This window comes from Thalassophryne amazonica, chromosome 5 (genome assembly GCF_902500255.1).
Source record: "Thalassophryne amazonica chromosome 5, fThaAma1.1, whole genome shotgun sequence".
Classification (NCBI taxonomy): domain Eukaryota; kingdom Metazoa; phylum Chordata; class Actinopteri; order Batrachoidiformes; family Batrachoididae; genus Thalassophryne; species Thalassophryne amazonica.
This window is the reverse complement of record NC_047107.1, coordinates 41,788,176-41,811,563: the sequence shown is the minus strand read 5'-3', so window position 1 is coordinate 41,811,563 and position 23,388 is coordinate 41,788,176. Positions and strand designations below refer to the sequence as shown.

At 41.3% G+C, this 23,388-nt stretch overlaps 1 long non-coding RNA gene across 1 annotated transcript in view; it reads left to right on the top strand.

Annotated features, from left to right (window-relative positions):
* The window catches only part of LOC117510372, a 548,589-nt gene that overhangs the window by 130,995 nt on the left and 394,206 nt on the right, over window positions 1-23,388 (top strand). Inside the window, exon 2 of the long non-coding RNA XR_004560703.1 lies at window positions 5,478-5,484. This is a non-coding gene — a long non-coding RNA (uncharacterized LOC117510372). The remainder of the gene's footprint in view (window positions 1-5,477; window positions 5,485-23,388) is intronic.

The window sequence follows — 23,388 nt, the reverse complement described above, 5'->3', positions numbered from 1 at the left end:
TAATAAAGTTGCTAAATCTTGATTAAATACACCCCAATTTACTTATAAAATGGAGAGCATTTGAGAGAACGTGTAGTATCACCTTCAAGAAATTGTGTTTTTAAAAGAGAAAAGTGGTCACAGATTTGAATCGGTTATATGTATTTCTAAATACGTATTAGATATTTAGAAATATTTTGTTTTAATGTTGTAGTTGTATGAAATGTGACTAAAACATTTGCACAGTCCTCTATTTAGTACATAGCACTTAAGAGTGATTTAAAAATTAATTTTTAAACACGATTTATTTCCACGTGACATCTGCGTTAGTGATGCACAGTGGCACGTCTTGTAGGCGCCTTCAGCGGAGGCGAGTTTGAATAAAAGATATCTGGTACCACATGTCTTTGTTCAAGTTGTGAATGGTTCCTTCCTTTCAGTGGGAGAAGGGAAGCAAAGGAGAGAGAGAGAGAGAGAGAGAGAGAGAGACCACTGAACACTGGGGGGGAGCTTACCCATGATGCAGCCTGAACTGGTCTGACAGGGGGAGCTGTTCTCTGAGTGCTGCCTCATCCCCGCCCTTCATCCCTCCATGCCTCCTCCATCTCCAACACAGGCAGTGGGGAGACCTCAAGGGATCAAAGGTCAAGGGTCGATAAGAGCGGCGGGCCTTTTTATTGTCATTCTCCCAGGAACATATAAGTTTGCACAAACCGTACACACATACAGGTGTAAAAGACACATGCACAGCAGAATAAGCGTTTATTAAGAATTTCATGATCACCAGACTTTTTTACATTTGTATAATTATGTTACATTATGCTTGTGCAGCATCAGGAGAATAAGTTGTGATCAGAGCTGCTGGGGGTGGCGTGGGGGGTGTGTTGGCTGTGGAGTTTGTCGGGGGGTGGTTAGGGAGGTGGAGAAGTTTAGGAGGCCTCACACTGTGATATGGAGCCTTTAAAAGGCCTCTGGAGGGAGTGTAATATCAAGAGCAGGATTATTCCCCAATCCCTCTTCTCCTGCCCCTCCTTCAGGCCCCCTCTTCATCTGACCCTCACCGCCTCCGCCTTTACTCCCCACATCATTTAAATGTCTAAAGGAGTAATTGAATGAATTATCATAAAATTTTGACAAATTCATTGACTGGGCAGGGTGAGCGACCGAGACGTTTCCTTCCATTTGTGCGTAATAAGACATGACATTTGAGATTAGTTTATGTGCTGGTTGGACTGTTTTCTGGGTCTCCTGGTTCCAGAAACAAAACACAAAAAAAAGCCAGTAATTGTATGACGGGGAAATCTTAAACACAACACAGATTGCAGACTTTTAAAGGGGGATGTGGTAACTACAGCCGAAAATATGGCATTCATCCATCCTGTACTCCTACATGTCCAAATTCTTTTTTTGTCATACTTGTTTTGAAGATGGAGTCTTCTCAAACCGAAGCCAGTACCAAAGTGGAAAAAGGAACTGTTGTGGGGGATGGAATTTAGTGCTGCACAGACTGTTCTCTCTGACCTCGGTGTTACCACATCAAAGGGTCTCCCCAGCCCACTTCCCTCGATGCGAGCTGAAAAGAGGTCTTTAGTGTGGAGACTTTTGAGTGTGTTACGCTGAAACCTTCAGGCTGCCTTGTATGCTGCCAATACGTGATCCTAGATGGTAGTACCGGGTTCGTCTGAAACCCAGTGTGTGCTTTAAAAATGAGAGGCCAGAGTAATAGTGCTGTTTTGCCTTTAGAAATGTTCTTTTTCAGTCTTCTTTTCCAAACTTGGATTTGTTTGAATCCATTGCCTAAATATATTTTTGAACATTAGCAAATTTAATCATACATCTTGGATTTTAATATCTTTTGTCAGTGGTGCTAGCTCGTTGAATTCACAGCTCATTAAAGATGATGCAGGTTAATTGAGGTGAGAGGTTGTAGGTGGAATTTTTTTGGAAGGCATCCACCTTGTTCTCCCGCAGGTCACAGCTGTGTGTCCACCAGCTTCTAACAGGGCTGTCCATTTCAGCAGATCTGCTGAGTTTGTGGGTCATATGCATCAAAATAATCCAGATCACATAGCAGTGCAAATTGCACATTCACAGATAATAGACATACACACAAATATACTCGTCTGATCCTTGTCAGAGCCACGTATCCCTTATGTGGAAGTTTAAGGAGGAAATTTATTTTGAAAAAGTAAGTCCTGTGCAGGTTGTGGAGGTCAGTGGGTTGGTGCATTTTGCTGGAGACCATAGTCTGATGCAAAGGAGACTACCCCTGAAAGCATTATGGAGTACTCCTGAGCCAAAGCCAGTACCCATTAACCCATTTGAGGAACTGTTGAGATCTGGAGCTTTCCTTTGAATTAATTGACATCATGTGAATGAAATCTGGGGAATCTCCTATTTAATAATTCATCTGGCACCAATACATACAGACTCACAAATTACAGTCCATTTCACTTTGACTCTGCTCTTTAATTCATGGTTGTCTTTTGGCCATCGGTCATTGTGATAACTAGACTCTATATGTGTATTTATACTTAGCTCCAACATTCCTGTCTCTGCATATTTAACAATTCTTTGTTGTGCTTTTGTTTGATTTTTTTTTGTTGTTGTTGTTGTTGTTTTTATTCATATGGCCAATGGAGATGGTCACCCCACTGAGTCAGATCTACTTGAGGTTTCTTCCTGTAATCAGAGTTAATGTGGAATTTTTCCTTAGCACTGTCACCGATGTGCTTGCTCAGTGGATGTATAATGTTAGATCTTACTTGTGTGGATCACCTATGCTGTCATTTGGCACATAAAAATAAACTGAATTGAATTCACGGGCACTTCAGTCAAGTGGGACAGTTAGCCTGAAGTGGATACACCTGGAGTCAAACCACAGCCCATATTTTGGTTGTCCAGCTTCTATGCTACAGAGCTACATACTCTGCTTTAAGAGCCATTTTAGTGGAGTATTCTAGGAGGTCCTGTTGTGTGGGCCGCCAGAAGAGGAGGTACTGCTGGCCCACCACCAGAGGGCGCCCTGCCTGAAGTGCGGGCTTCAGGCACGAGAGGGCGCTGCCGCCACGGACACAGCCGGGGGTGACAGCTGTCACTCATTATCTCTTGACAGCTGTCACCCATCTACACTTCATCATCCCACTCCATAAAGACCGGACGTCATCTCCACCTCGTTGCCGAGATATCGTCTACCTTAGGAGGTAACTTTCTCTGCTTGTATTGATTGATTCCAAGAGCTATTGTGTTGCAGCTGTCTAACCAGAGGACCAGCGTGGGTCGCGACTGTTTCGTCCTACTTCCCGTCAGATAAGTGGTTAAACAGACGCTGCACGAGTGTGTGTTAGAGGTGGAGGTGGAATTCCCACCGTTGTTGTTACTGGGTGTTCACACACCCACATCTGATTGTCTCTGCTCCTCGCCAGCAGCACCAGATCCGACACGCGGAGACAGTGGCCACCTGGGGTGTTTGGGATTTGGTGGCTCCAGTATTCTCCGGGTTCGGCGGCGGAGGAAATCGTGTGGTTCCGGTTCTTCTCAGGACAGACGTCTTCTATCCTCGAGCCTGCCCACACGTCACCTTTGCTAATTGACTATTGTACTTATTCTGTAATCTGCTGTGTTTGGTTGTGCTTTTCACAACAGTAAAGTGTTCATATTTGACTCTTTCATTGTCCGTTCATTTACGCCCCCTGTTGTGGGTCCATGTCACGACACTTTCACAACAGGTCCAGTTATATCAGTGAATTGAGTAGGCGATATAGCCTCAAAATTGTGTCATGATATATCAAGGAAATTTGCAATAACGATATTTATGACGATAGGGGGGAAAAATATTGAACCAGGAATGGAACATGTCACCATTCTGAAACTTTCAGACATGATTGGCATTGTGTCACTGTGAGCCCCTGATTTGAAGTAGCAAATTGAAAATATGCTTAATTGAAAAATATGTTTCTAAAAAAAACAAAAAAATGTCACAAATATTGGAATATTTAGCTGACTTAAACATCCATTGCAATGATGGCTATTGGAATTACAGTTCTGTACAGTACAAACAACCCAGTAAAACAGCCAATAATTTGTCAAACACACCCACACCATTTTGCTGCTCCCTTTTTTCTGTAATAGAAAACCAGCTATTTATACTGTGATATGACAATTCTTTATCACGTAAAAATCTCTTATGGTATTATCATAGATGGTATGAGATGGGACAATCTCACCAATGAACCAACGCCACATTTTCATCACGAACCTGCACACCATCACCAATGGACAACATATTAGGTGACAAACTTGTCCAGTGTCGCAGACCGAATGGTCCCCCCTAATAATTGGACCGCCCTGCCTCCACTGCACATGTCATTTCAAAGCATCAGCAGCTCGTCTGAGACCGAGTCTCTACACCCAAAGCGATCAAATGGATTAATGGGATTATTAACCATCAGATGACAAGGTAAAACCTCTTAAATCATTTTAAAGTCAGTTTTAAGCAGAAATGAGGCAGTTTTCAGCAGAAAAGAGCCGACATTCGCTGATGCTTTGAAATGACGTATGAGCAGTGAACGCAACAGCTAGCAGCTCGTGTACCTGTGGTGGTCTGATCATTTCCTCTGTCTTTTATGATGAAATAACGCTGAATTTATGTGGAAATGATTGTTGTACAAAAGCTTCAGATATCTGTCGCTAAGATAGATGATGACTGGAGTGCAGTTTGAAGCAGAAATGGAGTGAACTGTGGCTGATGATGCATGTGCAGTGAAGGCAGGATCGATTTTTAGGGGGAACTGTTCCGTTGGCGACACTGGGAATTTAGTTTGCTGAAAGGACTTGCCTAACACAAGTGTATAATTATTAGCAAATACAGGCATAGAGGAGACATGCCAGGACCTGCTAGGCGCCAAAGACACCAAAGATGCCAGAGAGACAACAAATATGATGATGCACAACACTGGACATGGAAAAAAACTCAAATCATAAAGCTATCAATTCAAGGTGTGATTAACCTGACCAGAGCAAGACAACGTAGGCCAGGATGACATGCCAATCTAGAAAGGAGAAGATCCAATACATATTCAAACTAACTGGAGGTAGAATCCAGAATGTGGGAGGATAGGGGTGAATGATGGATTGGGGCCAGCTGATTATGAAGAGCTCCAGTTGGGAAGACCTTTATATCATACAGAAAGAACCGGTGTGGCACAAAGGTGACATTCAAAGGAGTGTGTGACATGGTTTGAAGATTTTTACAAACAATTCAGTGCAGGACACATCAGGTTTTGCATAAAGAAAATCAAGAGGTTGGATTTGTGTCCATAGATATTAAAATTGCAGCTGCTGAATTAAATGCCTTTGTATGTTGATTTGCAAGTCAACATTCAGGCACTCGAAACAACACGACATAAAAACTGCCCTGCGCCGCTCTTCAATAACTCCTTTTTATTGTCTTAATACTCCTACTTTTTTTATTACAAATATTTATTATTTTTCAGCAGTTCTTTTGTACTCTGCCTTTGCTAGTTTCGCACACAGTTTATTCTTTCACATTGTAGCTACAAACAAACAAACAAAAAAAACCTGCAACATTTCCAAAAACCAACCAAAATTTTCTTTCTCGTTATAGTTTGTATACATAATGACAGCAAGTATGCTTCAAAATTCTTGCTTTTTTGTGCTGAGGTTGTAAAATACATTGCTACTTTAGTATACGTCTTCTGTGATGTCATCATGAAGTCCTCAAGTCCTGCTGTTTTTTTTTAGATCCCACTGTGAATGACCTATTTGATTTCTGCACCCGTTTTTATTTTGGTCAAATTGTACAGCATAGATAAAATTCATCTCTTGAAGCAGGATGGATCCAGTTCTGTATTGGTTGAAATGCTTTGTGTTGCAGCAGCTGTTGATTACACAAGTATTTTTTATCTGTATAAATTGATATTATTTAATTTATTATTTATTTAAGAAGATTGCATGGTTAAAACAAGAGCAATCAGAGATTTCTGACGTCCGCCAAGCCGGATCCTGATCACCTCCATTCAGTGGAGTGTTCCATGCCCCAATATGTACCTGTGGTGCAAAATTTGGTGAGAATCTCTGAAGTAGTTTTGAAGTAATCCTTCAAAGCCTATATAAAGTGAAATCTTGATCCAGAATCTGGATCCAGATCACTTCCAAAATTCAGTGGAGTCTTCCATGCCCCAATATATGTCTGTGGTGAAAATTTGGTGAGAATCCCTGAAGTAGTTTTGTAATCCTTCAAAGCTTATATAAAGTAAAATCTTGATCCAGAATCTGGATTTGGATCCATACCACCTCCAAACCTTAATGGAGTCTTCCATGGCATAAGATCTATCTGTGGTGAAAATTTGGTGAGAAACCGTGAAGTAGTTTTGACGTAATCCTTCAAAGCCTATATAAAGTGAATCTTAATCCAGAATAGGGATCCGGATCACCTCCAAAATTCAGTGGCGTCGTCCACAGCCTAATATGTATCTGTGTTGAAAACTAACTAAAAAGCTAACTTTTTCCTGAGGAGATTAACTTTTCACCTAACTGAAAACTGTTTCATTTAGCTTCCACTAAATGAATTCCACCAACTTTAAGTCATTATTTATTTATTCATTCAATAAAATGTAATGGTCAAAAAGGTTTCTAAATCCTAAAATAATGTAGGTGTGTACCTAATGGAGTTTATATGCTAATCCAGCAAGCATAATTAAAACATAACTAATGTGTTGCCCATGGGGATCCACGGGCTCTAGATTGGGTAGTGTTTATGAAATAGGTAGCTGACATTTTTCAAGGGTGGTAATAAATTATACAAAGCTTCCGTAATGATTTTAACTGAAAGTGCAGGAAATTGAAATTACAAAGTTTTGTGAATAATTGTATTTATTATTTGCCGCTTTTAGTTGATGTCATGTTTTACAACTGGTAAGGTTGAGATATTTGCTTTGGGCCCCATCAAACATAACATGAATAAGTAGGAATCAGGGTGAATCACGGCAAAACAGCCCGAGTGAGTGAACCATGAAAACATTGAGCTGACGTTGGGAGGGACACACGGTCGGCCAGGCATGAATGATCCCACTGCGATGGTTTCGTGCAAGCGCATGAATGTGCATGAAACCATCGCAGCGGGAACACAGTACAAGCAGCTGTAATGTGTGGAATGACATCGCGCAGCTGCTGTGGGGAAAAAAAAATCACATGCCACTCATGGGATTCGAACCTACCTGCAATTTACAAACGCTTTGATTAACAGATAGAAACTTTACCACTATGCTATCATCACTGTCCTGTAACTAGAGCATAAAATGCCTAAAATCAACATGGAGATAAACATACTTTTTAAAAATAGAGAAAAGCGCCATAATTGCCGCTGTTGTGGAGTAAAGTAAAACAAAAAAAACAGCTGGAACAAGCTGCACCACATTGTGCCTCTGCTGTGGAGCAGGGCTGTGAAATGAAAATTGTGAAATCAGAGGAAAATTTGCAAGGGGTCTGGGGGGTGCAGGACAGACACCGCGTCATGTGGAACAGAGCTCATGCGGGTGACGTGACATTCAATTGCCCGCTGCGTGTTATGATCTGACGCGCTGTTTCACCTGGGGCAGCCTGTCAATCTGCACACCGTGCACTAGCTCACTGCAACCGATTGCAACAGCGATATATGTTTTTATGTATGTCCATGTGAGGACAGCAAGCAGACACACGCGCATCACAGTGGACAGGTGTTAGGTCATGTCCGTCAAAACACGGTACGTGTCTCCCAACTGGGACATCCAGAACCACAGATCTCAACAGCAGCAGCTGTTGAGATCTGTGGTTCCCCTATCAGTATTTTTTAATATACCTGCCCTGGCTATGGTCTCTGTGTTTTTAATATGACACGTCGTGTGCACTGAGCCATCATTTGTAGCTGTGAGTGAGTCTCTGGGAGGCAGCTCGCTGTGCTGTGTGCGCTCTGACGTGACTGGCCACTCCATCTTTACATCCAAATCAAATCAGCAGTTCATGCAAGTGCGCTCCCCTCATCCCCCACCAACACCACGGCACGCTGTGTTGTAGATGGGGGGGGGGGGGGCACATGTGTGTTGCCTTTTTGCAATGCCACACTCGTGGGGGGACTTAGACAAATTTCACATCACCTGGAATTTGGCCGACACCTGCCGTGAGAGGGATCGAATGGGCTCTCACAGGGCACACTCTGTCTTTCATCCGCTGGTGTGCGCGAATAACTGTAGTGACACATGTATGAGGCGTTTGATTTTTCGCCATGCAGTCCCTCCGTTGTGCGCTAGTCGGCTTCATTTGTGTTATGTGTGAAGGTGCCCTTTGTTCAGAGCTTGTCTGGTTACCAGGGACTGAGTAATGGTGATATCAACGTCCACTGTTCACTGTTGTTACTGAATATCCCTAATTCCTCCAAAAAATATTAGTCCTATCATTGTTCCGCTTTTGTGGTGTTCATCCTTGACCCAAAATACACACAAGAAAAAACAGAAAATGTCAGCTCTCTCCAGTTTCTCCATGATCGAAGTTACATGAAGTTGGCTTTTAATACACAGATGTAAAGGCAACAAGCATCACCTCAAAGAACAGGAGGTCAACTAAGAGTAAATGCATTAATTAGATTGTGATGATTTTCCACATAGTTTTATTTGTTAATGTTTCTTCATTTAGTATTTCTGTACTTAAATGGTATTTTGAATGGAAACTAGTCTAACTTCCTTTGTCCTTTTTTATTATTTATATACATTTTGCTCATCCTTTGATCTTGGCATACTTTTTGGGAATCTCCACATTTACAAGACAATATAATACAATTTCAGCTCTTTAGGTCTGTTTCCCACAATTTAAGAGCTAAAAACCAAGCCAAAACTAAAAAAGTAAAAAATTACATCTTAATGTTTTAGTGGTTTATTGTTTAGTGTTGTCACTATTAACTTTTCAGTTGGCAGACTAGTGATTATATAAATTAACTTTGCCCACCACTGCCGTTTTGTAATATCCAAACAGACTACAGATGCGTGAACGTTCCTGCTGTAGAATAATGTGGTCTGGAAACAACCCTTCCTATCTTATTAGATACGATACTACACAGTGCGCAGACAAACAGACTTGATGACACACACTGGACTAGTTTTCCCTCAGCTACATGTCAAGGATAATGTTTGTGGTTTATCTACACTGTGAGTCTCCATTTCACTCCTTCACCTTTGATTGGCTGAATTTTTTTCCTCCTTTATCTCACTAATGTTAACAAACCCGCTAAAATACTTCAACATGATTCTTTATTCAGCACAATGGTGCAGCAGGTGGCTGTAATGTTGAACCCACAGACCTATAAACAGTATATTCAAATGGATGTTAATCTACAAAATTAGTTTTAAATCAAACTTTTACTGATAACTATGCTCAGTGTTTCTTAAAAAAAAAAAAAAAAATCATGTAACTTCCAAAATTACATGCCTGTGCATGTAGAAACAAAGTTGCTTTTAGCAAAAAATATAAGTAGGGAATGGGTCGTTTTGGAGTTTTGCAATACATGTCATATATAAACATAAACTATATCTTCTACAGAGACACATTCAGCTCATCTGTGACCTGTGTGCAACATACCGACAGTCCACGTATGGAGAGACGGAGGGAAGCCCATTCTGTAAAGCAGAGGTGCCCAAAATATGTTGATGTGTCAATGACATGAATACAACTATTAAATATATTTTATGTCAAATTACATTCTATATCTGAAAGAGCATTTCAAAGTAATAAAACCACACAATGGAAAACATCTTGGGTCCTTGATGGCAACCGTGCAGACAGTTTCCGGGATGTGATGGTCTAGTGGATAAGCGTTGGGCTTTGGACCAGAGGATCCTCTGTTCAAACCCCAGCCAGACCGGAAAATCACTACGAGCCCTTGGGCTAGGTCCTTAAACCCCAAGTTGCTCCTGGTGGGTAGTGAGCACCTTTCATGGCAGCACCCTGACATCAGTGTGTGAGTGTGTCTGTGTAAACGTGAGCCATCATTGTAAAGCGCTTTGAGCTTCTGATGCAGACGGAAAAGCGCAATATAAATGCAGTCCATTTACATTTTACCTCTCAAATAGCCATCTATCTGTCACAGCCAAGAGAAATGCAGGTATCTCCTTGGGCTTTTCAAGTTATGTAATTCTTTATGTAATGCTCATGTAATTCAATGACAGCTCATCAGTTACCATGGAGGCCAAAACCATGGAAGTGCTGGACAAATCCTGCCCGTGGCCCCAGCTTGAGCAGTCCAGCTCTAACAGGAAAGTAGGTGTGGCGAACAGCAACTCCTTTTTCACTTGAAGTATCACTCTCAGACAATTTTTTAATGCATCATCAATAAGATTTTTTGGGCTCTTACCTTTAACAAGCAAAAGTGGCTTTAGTAACAATTATTGTTACTCTAAACTGTGGTTTGATCAGACCTCCAGTAACATACAGACACATATAAAGAAGGATTTTATATCATCGTGCTAAATGTTTAACATACAGTATACACACTAAAATGCCCTTAACACACAAACCTGTTCAGTGCTCCGCACAATCGTGCACATGCCACCGTACTCACGAATCCTACCACTCCTGCTGTGTGAAAAATGTCTATTTGCTGACGGGCAGAGAGAGGGCCAGCACCGTCTGGCCTATCGGGCTGGCAAACGGCTCGATACATCATGGTGCTCTCTCCTCCAGCTCCACTTCCAGGCCAAATCGAGCATGTTATTCTCTGCTCACATCTGATTCGCCCCGACCGCCCAGTGATTGAGGATCATCTTCTCCTACAGTAGAGAAAGAGGTAGCACCTCTGGGTACACGTTCCTGCACACAGACAAACCGACAAAGAATCCCACATGCCCTTATAAGCAGACACGGACACATGCACCCTCTGACCTCTGTGCTTGCCACCACAAGGCTGCCACTGATCTTCAAATACAGCAGAGCATCAATCAGTTCGTGGCTGCCTTTCAGTGTCTCTTCTTTTTTCTTCCTTCCTCCCCCCGTCTTTTTGTCCTTATCCCCTCAACCTTTCCTCTGCTCCTTGAGTATTCTTACAGACGTCTGCTCTTTCTGGCTGAGCCTGCAGAGCATAGGTCATGTTTAGTTTATCTCTCAGCTCCCCCACATATCTGCACAGTGAAATATCCTAAAGAGATAGAACAGGATAATGTATGTAAATCCAAATTGTTGTATCTCAGGCACTTATTTATTCCACTTTTTTATGGAAATCTTTCTGGTTTCTCATCCTATCCCTCCCCCCGTCCTGCCTCGATGACTCTCTGTGTCATAAACTTGAATGATACGCAATTGTTTGATCTCCGGACTGTAACTCACAATCGAATGCCTTCTTGAGAGAAAACCTTTTTCACTCACCTCTTAAATGACATTTCAGAAGTGTATTACAATTTGTCACCATGGTAAAAAAAAAAAAACAACACAAAAATAAATATGCAGAAGCTGTGTATTAACATGTTTATTTACAGTAGAGGTGCAACAAAAAAACTGTAAAACAGAAAAGACTCTGTTATATGAATAGAAGTGTGTGCCATAAAACACAATGAGGTCTGCAACATTGATTGTGAATTATGGTTTGTTTTGAATACAATTGTGCAAAATGCAATGTCAGTCATGCAAGTTCAGGAACTATAGATGCTCAAGGCAAATGTTGAACCTTTTCACTAATATTATTCCATCTTTAGAATTTTGGAAAAGTCTTTTGTTCTGCACCTGTTTGAGGAAACAGTATCTCTCTGAAAAGCACTAGAGCGGGTACCTGAGTCAACAAGGAGCTGGCCTGCCAATATATAGACCTGGGTTTGAATCCTGCTTATGCTGCCTGCCTGTGTCTTTGGACAAGGTACTTTTAAAATGAACCTTTATTTAACCAGGTTAGTCCTATTAAGATCGAGCTCACTTTTACAAGGGAGAGCTGGACAATTATAAAGTTTCCAATTCACCAAACCTGCATGTCTTTGGATGTGGGAGGAAACCGGACCCACTTGAAGCTGTATGGCCTTTCAAATTTCACAAAACTGACAAAAGTTGGTTTCTACTGAAAATACAAGCATTATAATTCTTTCATTCATTGTTTATACCCGTTTACTCCAATCAAGGGTCGGGGAGGGGGATGGGGCTGGAGGCGGAGTACACCATGGACAGGATGCTAGTCTATTGCAGCCAAGCATTATAATGTAGTTTTATTTTTGGAGCATGTTGCAAAATTACAGCTCATTTCTACAACCCCAATTCCAATGAAGTTGGGACGTTGTGTAAAATGTAAATAAAAACAGAATACAATGATTTGCAAATCCTCTTTAAAGTATATTCAATTGAATACACCACAAAGACAAGATATTTAATGTTCAAACTGATAAACATTATTGTTTTTATGCAAATATTTGCTCATTTTGAAATGGATGCCTGCAACACGTTTCAAAAAAGCTGGGACAGTGGTATGTTTACCACTATGTTACATCACCTTTCCTTCTAACAACACTCAATAAGCATTTGGGAACTGAGGACACTAATTGTTGAAGCTTTGTAGGTGGAATTCTTTCCTATTCTTGCTTGATGTACGACTTCAGTTGTTCAACAGTCCGGGATCTCTGTTGTTGTATTTTGCACTTCATAATGCGCCACACATTTTCAGTGGGTGACAGGTCTGGACTGCAGGCAGGCCAGTCTAGTACCCGCACTCTTTTACTATGAAGCCACGCTGTTGGAACATGTGCAGAATGTGGCTTGGCATTGTCTTGCTGAAATAAGCAGGGACGTCCCTGAAAAAGACATTGCTTGGATGGCAGCATGTGTTGCTCCAAAACCTGGATGTACCTTTCAGCATTGATGGTGCCATCACAGATGTGTAAGTTGCTCATGTCATGGGCACTAACAAACCCCCATACCATCACAGATGCTGGCATTTGAACTTTGCGCTGGTAACAATCTGGATGGTCTTTTTCCTCTTTTGTCTGGAGGACACGACGTCCATGATTTCCAAAAAAAATTTGAAATGTGGACTCATCAGACCACAGGACACTTTCCATTTCAAATGAGCTCAGGCCCAGAGAAGACGGCGGCGTTTCTAGATATTGTTTGATGTATGGCTTTCGCTTTGCATGGTAGAGTTTTAACTTGCACTTGTAGATGTAGCGACGAACTGTGTTAACTGTCAATGGTTTTCTGAAGTGTTCCTGAGCCCACGCGTTAAGATCCTTTACACAATGATGTTGGTTTTTAATGCAGTGCCGCCTGAGGGATCGAAGGTCATGAACATTCACTGTTGGTTTTCGGCCTTGCCGCTTATGTGTAGAAAGTTCTCCAGATTCTCTGAATCTTCTGATTATATTATGGAGTGTAGATGATGGAATCCCTAAATTCCGTGCAGGTGATGGTCTACTGGTTAAAGCGTTGGGCTTCAGACCAGAGGATCCTCGGTTCAAATCCCAGCCTGACCGGAAAATCACTAAGGGCTCTTGGGCAAGGTCCTTAATCCCCTAGTTGCTCCCGGTGTGTAGTGGGCACCTTGCATGGTAGCAGCCTCACATCAGGGTGAATGTGAGGCATTTGATGTGTAAAGCGCTTTGAGCATGTGATGCAGATGGAAAAGTGCTATATAAATGCAGTCCATTTACCATTTATTTATTTATCACAATTGTGCAGACTAACTGCAAGCGGAAGCACATGTGCACATGCGTCAGGTTATGATATTACCTGTGAACTGACCCACTTGCTTGATGCAATGTCTTGTAACTTACTTCAGAGGTGTTATCTGGTTCAGAAAGTGTTTTTACAAAATATATGAGAACCATAGATTCTGCATAGATTCATGCAGAAATAAGCTGTCTTGGAGCATTTCCTGCCATCTTGGTTTACTGGTGTGACACTACCTTTCTGTACTACTCCGACTGGCAGTCACCGTGCCCTTCCCAGCATGCTTGTGCAGATTGGGTGAAATCTCTACATGATCTATAAGGTCACTACCAAATTTAGGTCATGGCGTCTCATCACTTGAATTTCTCCCCTTCAGGGGGAGAAATTCTAAATTGTTCCCAGACAGCATGGATTTTGATCATCTTGGCAATATAATGTTAGGAATCACTTATTAAATGCTAAATATTAAAATCATAGTGGTCCCAAAAATATTTTTATGACTTAAATGTTAAAACAAACAAACAAACAAAAAAAACAATGGTCATAACAGCTTTAATCTACATTCTCTCAGTACACCCAGCTGTAAATTGTTACCAGCTTTGGCTGGGGAAGTAACCTGCATCAAACTGGCTTTTTGTTCAGGCTGAGTCATGGACTCTCATCTACTTCACACTACAGAATCTGGAGACAAGCACTGGCACTAATGGGCCTCAGACCCTGTAGAGAACTTATTTCTCTCTGAAAAGCATTATCACACCCACGTATGGTAGCACATATGTAATATTGTTTTCAGTCCCGCATGTCTGTCCATGTGTGAATAAAATAACTCTAAAGCCCCCATCACACATGGCAAGAATGTGGCAGAACCAGCCTGACACGGCAAATATTACTATCATCCGATGGAGTCAGGAGGAAAAGAGGCGTGGTCAGCCATGTCAGTACCTCGTCCACACCTTCACGATGGCATCCAAAGTGCATGTAGACAGCAGTTTAGATGACACAGACTGCTGTCAGATGGCCATAAAAGGCGTTGCGGACTGTCTGATGTCCAAACTTCTGGATGGCAAACACCGGACTAGAGCGCTGTGTGCATGGCCCACGTGCGTGGGGCTGCAATTATCACTCAGCCGTGTGTGTGTGTGCGCGCGCATATATGAGCCACTAAGAGCGCCCACGCTTAGTGCCACTGGACAGCTTTGCTGAAAGTTTGCTGGCAGTGGGCCATGCTTTCCTGTGTATCAGACGGAGCATTTCCAGCGAACTTTAATTTCTTTTTTCTTTTTTGCTCACTTCAGGAGCACAGCACAGCTCTGGACACCACCATGGTTGGATTATCACATGGGAATTTAATTTTTATTTTCAGTGAGAGGATTTTAACCACAGGCTGTCAGTTTTGGCTTCACGTCCACGTCCGCGCTGTGAAACACTCCTGGCCTTCGGTTGGAGGTGACATTCATATATACTGTATTAATGGTGTAACAGCCTGACACAACAGTTCCATGTCATATCTCCTACAGAGTTAGAAGGTGATCATTTATTACAGCATGATATCCATTCAGCTCCGAGCCTGGCGCGTGTAATGACGTGTTACTGCACACCATGGAGAGGCAGCTGCCCGTGTTATATACAGATAAGATCGAGACAATATTCACATTATTTACATCACCCATGGGAAGGAATGGACAAATATCTGCACTGTAAGGTCTATTGTGGATGTAACAGCCTGTTCAGATTTGCAGCAGCGCGCGCTTTCGGCTTTCAGTGTGATAGCTGCTGTTCACATTCACTGTACATGATAAAAATTCATGATGAAGCGTGCCACACTTTCACATTTCATTTCAGCAGTTCCTTTGTGCTCCGGGGGGGGGGGGGGGTTGACATTATTATATGTAGCCATGTCAGATCAATCTCAAGGTTCCCTCGTATGTGCTCAAATAATTTCGGATCCTGTTTTGCCGCCATCAGAATATGTAAATTGCAGTCAGATGGTCCTCAGATTGCACATGGATCGCTATCAGATAGGTGTCCCATCTCAATGCACCTGGAGAGTTTTGAACATGTACATCACACTCAGAATGTTTTGGAACTGAAATCTGAAACTTTTCGGACGTGCACCAATTCCTAATTCTGATGCCATTCTGCGTGATTCCTGCTATGTGTGATGGGGGTATAAGTCTTTTGGCCTGACTTGGACTAGCCTCTGTGAAGTGAGTGAGGGTGAGTCAAGGAAAAACTAATTTTCTGATTTGTTTTTCAGGAAAAAAATGTTGAGGTCAAGGTCACAAGCCAAGGTCGAAATTATGCTGGAAATACATCATCTTAATCTTAATTTTATGTGTTGGTCAAAACTGTGATTAAATGTTCTGGTGGGCCCAGAAGAAGTTTTGGACTGGCTGATACAGGGGATATTTGGAATGGTTATTCTGAGGAATTAGCTCACGGTATTTCAGTGCTTAGCATTAAACAGTAATATGAAGTCAAACTCAAGGTCATAGCTTTTAAAATCAAACCGTTACAGTCAGTATGGATTAAACATGGTGGAAGGGTTGTGAATTAATCAGAGAAAAAGTGTTTCAGTTTTGGACTGAATTGATCACATGTCAAGGCCACACATAACCATATATTATCGTATTACTGACACAAAGAATTAATTAACATGAATCAGTGTCAAAAATGTAAGGTGCAGGTTTTGCACTCTCTTTGTACCCCTTGTTAATTATGTGTAAGACACGTGAGAGCTACATCATTCTTTAATGAAGTGTAGATTCTTTTTTTACTCAACAAATTAATGGGTATTGATTTCTCATTCTTTTTGTCCATATGGGCTATCCAGCAAAAAATATTTAAAGCAACATCATTAATAATGTGTTGTTTCTGCTTGTGCTTAAGTGCACAACACTGTTTTTAGGCTGTGAAATGTGGACTACTTGGTTAGAATTTATGGTCTTTTTTCACAACATCTCAATAATACTTATATTCAGAACCCAATTAAGTGTGACTGTGTTTATTTTTAGTTTTATGGCAAATGAATTAAACTTCTCAGTGGATGACTATTAGACATTCCCTGGCAGCAGCATCCTGCCAGCCAGCCAGCTCGCTGCTTTGGGAACGACAGGAGACTCAACACTCACCCCGCAGAGCACATAATCGTGTTTACTTGGTTGAGGTCCCAAAATAAGTGTTATCTTAATTAATAAACAAATTACAAAATAATATAAAAAAATCATCTGCATAGAAGTTCATCAATTACCAGGATTAGTCGAGCGAGAAGCATGTAATCTACATAGAGACATTTATAGGGCAATGATTATGCCACCTTCCCCTTAAGCCATTATTGTGATGAAATTTGGAGCAATAAAGCACCTTCTCTCTTCCCCTGACAAATCCTGTACTCCTCCTCAAAATCAAAAGGTGAAGCATTTAGAAGTCCGCCTCTAATGGGTAAAGCTGTGTGACGAATGAATTGCCCTACACACATCCACTGGTGTGCTAAACAGGGTGGAAAGTCAAGAAAACAGAGTAAGCGGAAATTAGCAACAGAATGACAGATGAAGAAAGACCAGACTTTGACAAAATAACCACAGCCTGTAATTATAGTACATTTCATTGATTTGGTTTCCTGGTCCACATTGGATGCAACAGTAATGCAGCGGATGAGAGAATATTTAGAGCAAAATCCTGCAAATGGTGATGCAAGCATCAAATTCGGCACAAATACTCCTTAGATATTATTTTTTTGAAAAAAAACGACTAGCCACTTGAATTTTCAATAGGCAGCCAGGTGGGGGGGGGGGGGGGGGTCAATTGAAGAATTACGCAGGGGTCAAAATTAAAAATGCTTCAATCAACTGAAAACTACACACTACATTATTTGTCTGATCATAACGTTTCAAAAAAGTTATAGTTTGGACTCTCTATGACTGAATGTTCAGGTGTTATGGGGTCAAAACAGCATAAATGGTGACAAAGGTCAGTTTCAGTTTGTACAGGGGTCAAAGGTTAAAGTTGCTCCAATTTTGGTAAAAAAAAAAAAAAGAAAAAGATGCAAATTATTAGTTGATTTAACAGGGTTTTAAAAAGGAATAGTTTGGACCATCTGTCATTCTTAGTTATGTTACAGGGTAACATATGTCAAATGTCATAGAAACCAATGGACATTGACCTTGTTTGATCTTTACTTTGGAGACCAAGCATTCAACACAGGCAAAAGTATTCCATTTATTAATCCTATTAGCTCAACCAATAATTTGCATCACTTTTTACCAAACCTGAAGGATTGTTTCTTTTATCTGCTGTACTACAGATATTTGTGACATGCTGTAACACAAATTCCATATGATTGCATGATTTGAAGCAGTTTCCTGAGCATTTTGTTCCAGGCTGATCCAAACACAAGCTCTTTGTTTTGTACAGTATGTTAGACTTAAGTGAAGCCTTACACCACTGTCACTTCTTCTGACATGTTGTGTCTCACTTTCCGTTGATTTTTCAGAATCTCCTGATAGAAACTACAGTATGGATTATGAGCAGCAGAGCATCATAAGTAAGTTTCTGGCTTGCTTACCTGGGAATTTGCAAAAGTCTCGTCTTGGCTCACTCAGGGAGTGGTGTTGACGTGGGTGGGTCTTGATGGGAGGGGGGCGGTACATACGTATATTGATATGAAACACGTGAAATGGGAGTCTCAGTGTTGTTCCTTTGATATGTATATTTTCAACCACTTTCTAAACGGGATATTTCCTCATGCCGTGGAAAAAAAATGCCACTGTCTCAGCTTGTGTTTCCACATATGGTACATGATGGTACACATATCCAAGACAAAATTGATGCTACTGACTGTCTTATACAATTGTGCCCAAAAGTTTACATACCCTGGTAGAATTTTTGCTTTTTTGGCCATTTTTAAGAGAATATGAATGACAACACAAAACTTTTTTTTCACTCATGATTAGTGGTTGGGTGAAGAAATACAAACAGTATGGCCCTCTATGGTAAATCTGCATGGAGTGGACAGTTCTCAAAAACTGAGCGACTGTGCAAGAAGGAGAAGAGTGAGGAAAGCCACCAAGACACACAGACAACCCAGGAGAAGTTATGGGCTTATGTGGCTGTGATTGGAGAAATTGTGCACAGTGCAAGCTTTGCATTTTGTATCACTACTCTTAGCTTCATAGTGAAGTAGAGCAGAGAAGGATTTTCTTTCACCAAAACAGATCAAATCCAGGCTTACATCTCAGATGTACCTTCTGGCAATTGTAGCTAAACTCTCAGGTCTTCTTTTTAAGAAAATCCTCCTCTATACCACTTCATCATGAAGATGGATAACTGGTGATACAAAATACAAAGGTGGCAATGTGCATAATTTCGTCAGTCACAGCCACATAAGCCTATAACTTCTTCTGGGTTGTCTGGGTGTCTTGGTGGCTTTCCTCACTCTTCTCCTTCTTGCACAGTCACTCAGTTTTTGAGAACTGTCTACTCCATGCAGATTTACCATAGAGTGTAATACTGTTTATATTTCTTTGTAATTGATGTAAATAAAGTCTGAAACATATTCAGTGGCAGCTTTACCATCAGAAAGCCTCGTCCACAACTACCACAAAAGACTCCAAGCTGTCAGTGATGTTAAAGGAGCAATACACAGTATTAAGAACAGGGGTATGTAAACTTTTGCTCAGGTTCATTTGGGTAGTTCTCTTGTCATTTTGATTTAAAAAGAGGAAACACAGTTGTTTGACAATAAATGGCTTCACCCAACCACTAACCATGAGTGGAAAAAAAAAGTTTTTGTGTTGTTATTCATGTTCTCTTAAAAATGGCCAAAAAAGCAAAAATTCTGCCAGGGTATGTAAACTTTTGAGCATACCTGTATGTGCTTGTTTATCTTTTGAGGCTTGCATACTGAAAAAATATATAATTATTTATTGAGTGTTATATAAGGAAATGTGGCTCAAAAATAAATGGACTGCATTTCTGCAGTGCTTTCCCATCTAGTGTTCAAAGCAGTTTCCAGTGATGCCTCACATTCATCCTTTTGCACAGATAAGCATCAACACATCAGTGTCCGCGTGCTACCATGCAAGGCATGCAACTCCACACCAGGAGCAATGTAGGGATGAGGACCTTGCTCGTGATTTTTCCATTATGAAGTGGATACAACCTGAGGATCGATCCTCTGGCCTTGAGCCAACATCTTTAACTTCTAGACTACTGATGTCAAACCATGTGCAATGAAGGGCTGAGACAGTACAGGTTTTCCTTGTAACCAACCACCTCAGCAAATGGTTTTAATAATGAACTCTTCCCCTTAACCTAAAGTCCTGATCATCTGGGAAATCACTTACTTATGTAATTGGTACCCAGAAAAAACCTGCTCTGTCCATTGGCAAGTAATTTTTTTTTTCCACATTATCGGTGGCTTGTGGATGGAATAGGCACTTTGCACATTACACACTATTATAATCCGCTATGTTTCATGTCTCACTGTCCACGTCAGTAGGTCTAATTGGACATTTTTACATGATAGTGTTCACAATTGTGTTCTCAATTACCTGGCATTAATATTTCCATGCCTGTTGGGTTGATTAATTTTCTCGGGCTACCATTCATCACTGCAGTGTGGGCAGCCTGAAGTCCCTGTGCAGGGACAGGGGAAGGCTTTGAGGAACTACTTCTAAATGTCAACAAAACATCTCCATGGGTGTCTGGGTTTCATTTTTTCCATATTTGTCATCTTTTTAGTTAGTATAAACTCATGTTGATGACTCCAATAGTCTGTGATTCTTAAGGTGGCAGCATTTGATTATGGAAAACTGTTTAATGCCCACTTTTTGACAGTGAACAGGAAGCTAAATCAAATCATTTTCTGCCACCAAATTGGCCATGCCAAACACCTGCAAAATTTGGCAAGTTTAACAATAGGCCAGAATTTAGATTTTACACCTTTGAGGAACACTTGTAACTTTGTTATTCTACAGATTCACTTGGAAGACCAAGAATGAAAATTGGTTCACAATGACAATAACATTTCCTTTCTAAGTATCCTGTGTCATATAACCACTTCTGTCAGGAATGGCATTGGTTATCCAAGGTGCTCCTGGCTCAGTTATATCAGCTAGAGTGGCTGATTTTGTGGTAAATACGAGGTCTATTAGAAAAGTATCCGACCTTATTATTTTTTTCAAAAACCATATGGATTTGAATCACGTGTGATTACATCAGACATGCTTGAACCCTCGTGGGCATGCGAAAGTTTTTTCACGCCTGTCGGTTACGTCATTCGCCTGTGGGCAGTCTTTGAGTGAGGAGTCGTCCACCCGCTCGTCGATTTTTTTCATTGTTTAGGAATGGCTCAGAGACTGTTGCTTTGTTTGATAAAAATTTTTTCAAAACTGTAAGGCACAACTGAGTGGACACCATTCAATAAATTCAGCTGGTTTCAGTAAAAATTTTAACGGCTGATGAGAGATTTTGGTCTGGTAGTGTCGCTTTAAGGACGGTCCACGGCGCCTGACGGCGATCTGCGCTTCGAGGCGGCAGCGCAGAAAACTTCCACATTTCAGGCTCTGTTGACGCAGTAAGTTGTCAGAGAACAGAGAACTTTCAGAAGAAGTCGGCATGAGGAGTTTATTCGGACATTCCATTGTTAACGGTCATTTTGTAATGAAAGAACGTGCGGGCAGAGTCACATGTCGGGCTGGACCTGACCGCGGGGGGTCGCGGCAGGAAAAACACCTCCGTTGGAAATCTTAACGGGCAAGTTGGAACATGCCCAAGCTGTTAAACAATTTCTCAGTTACTCACTTGTTGAAAGCCATTAAAAGCCGCCTGAATTCTACAAATGGTTTTCAACACGGAGGTGTTTTTCCTGTCGCGGCGCACACAGATTTGCCGAGTCGTCACGGAAACGACTCGGCGAATTTGCGCGTACGTCTTTCATTAAAAAAATGTCCTTAAACAGTGGAATGTCCGCATAAATTCCTCATGCCGGCCTCTTCTGAATCTTCTCTGTTCTCTCACGATGTCCTGGGTGAATTAAGCCTTAAATTAGGATGTTTTCAGCTCGAAACAGGCCGACGACAGCGCCTGGAAGCGCTGCAGGATGTCCCGCTCCGTGGGAAGTCCTTACACCGACAGAAACACCCCATAATCTCTCATCAGCCGTTAAACTTTTCACAGAAAACCATCTTAATTTCTCGAATAGTGTCCACTCGGATATTCCTCACAGGTCCAGAAAAAATTTGATAAAGCAACGCGCGCCGTCTCGAGCAGCGTGTGAAACAAAGGAATTCAGCCGAGAGGGCGGGACCACATCTCACTCAAGGCCTGCCCACAGGGAAATGACGTCACCGACACGCGTGAAAAAACTCACGCATGCGCACGAGGGTTCAAGCATGATTGGTGTAATCGCATGGCATTCAAATCCATATAGTTAAAAAAAAAATAAAAGGGTCGGTTTATTATCTAAGAGACCTCGTACATAAAGAAACAAACTGCTGGGAGTGTTGAACATTTTGAGGGGAGTGCTTTGTGTACTACAAATTTAAAAAGGTTACACAGCAGCCAGAAATGCAAACATCATTAAGTTTTTTTTTTGTAAAATATATCTTTGTCTCAGCCAAAAATATTGCTGAAAACCTCAGTCACCAAGGGGGAACTCATGGATTTAGTTTTTGGAGGCTAACTGCCCTCTTCTGTATTTGAATTGGCATTTATGTCCCCAACCAGGAACCACAACAGCTTGAGCAGAATGCACCCAGACAAAAGAGTGGCACCTCGTAGATAATAAAGTAATACAGTTTGTGGCAAAAAGCAAGCATATATTTATTTTTGCAGTCTTTTGTTTGTAATTGGTAGCAATTTGTTGCCCAGCAGCTGAAACAACATGAAGCAAAAAGTGCATCTGTATAATTGCATTGAGAGCTGATTAGGAGGAAATTTTCTGTTTTTAGAATCTGGTCTGAACCCTCCTTAAGTATATATCATGTACAGTGGTTATTATATCATTATTCTGTGAACTTTGTTGCAATACAAAAATTCCCCATGACATCATCATCATGCCACAGTGCTGTACACAAAGACAGCAATCTTCTGTATTGTTACACACTGACAATGAAGTGACACTCAACCACCAGTGCTGAGCAACTACTCCCCTCTGATCGAAGAAATTAGTATTCAAAGGTTAAGATATCGCTTCGCAATGTGTAATAAGCACCTCTGCTCAATTGTTACCAAAGGTGCTCCAATCCTGGGACTGCATTAGGGACTACACTCAGATAAATTATGGTTCCCATAGTCCCCCTCAGCGGGGATTAATTTTGAATTATTTATGCTCTTATACGCACATAGCGCTGAAACATTTTAGTAGGTGTCAGACGCTCGCTCACAGACGAGGCTAATGTGGGGACTAGCTGGGGAACTGATGGCAGCCTCTTGTTATTTAAAGTCGTGCTTTTTATATTCCGCTCACTCCCACTGGGAGTTAAGGGGCAAACGATATATATATATATATATATATATATATATATAGAAAGTTTGGAGTTGTAGGGCCGGGGGGTGCAGGAGGCGAGGTCGGGGGGTGGAGTCGTACTTGTACACCATTCGTTTTGTCAGGGTAAACTTGACTCTGACTCACACAGTTTGACAGATTGCTGACAACTCCGGGGTGACCGACTCTTTTATTCAGCAAAGAGAAATTTGAGTGTTTTATTTGTGGGCTCCATGTCA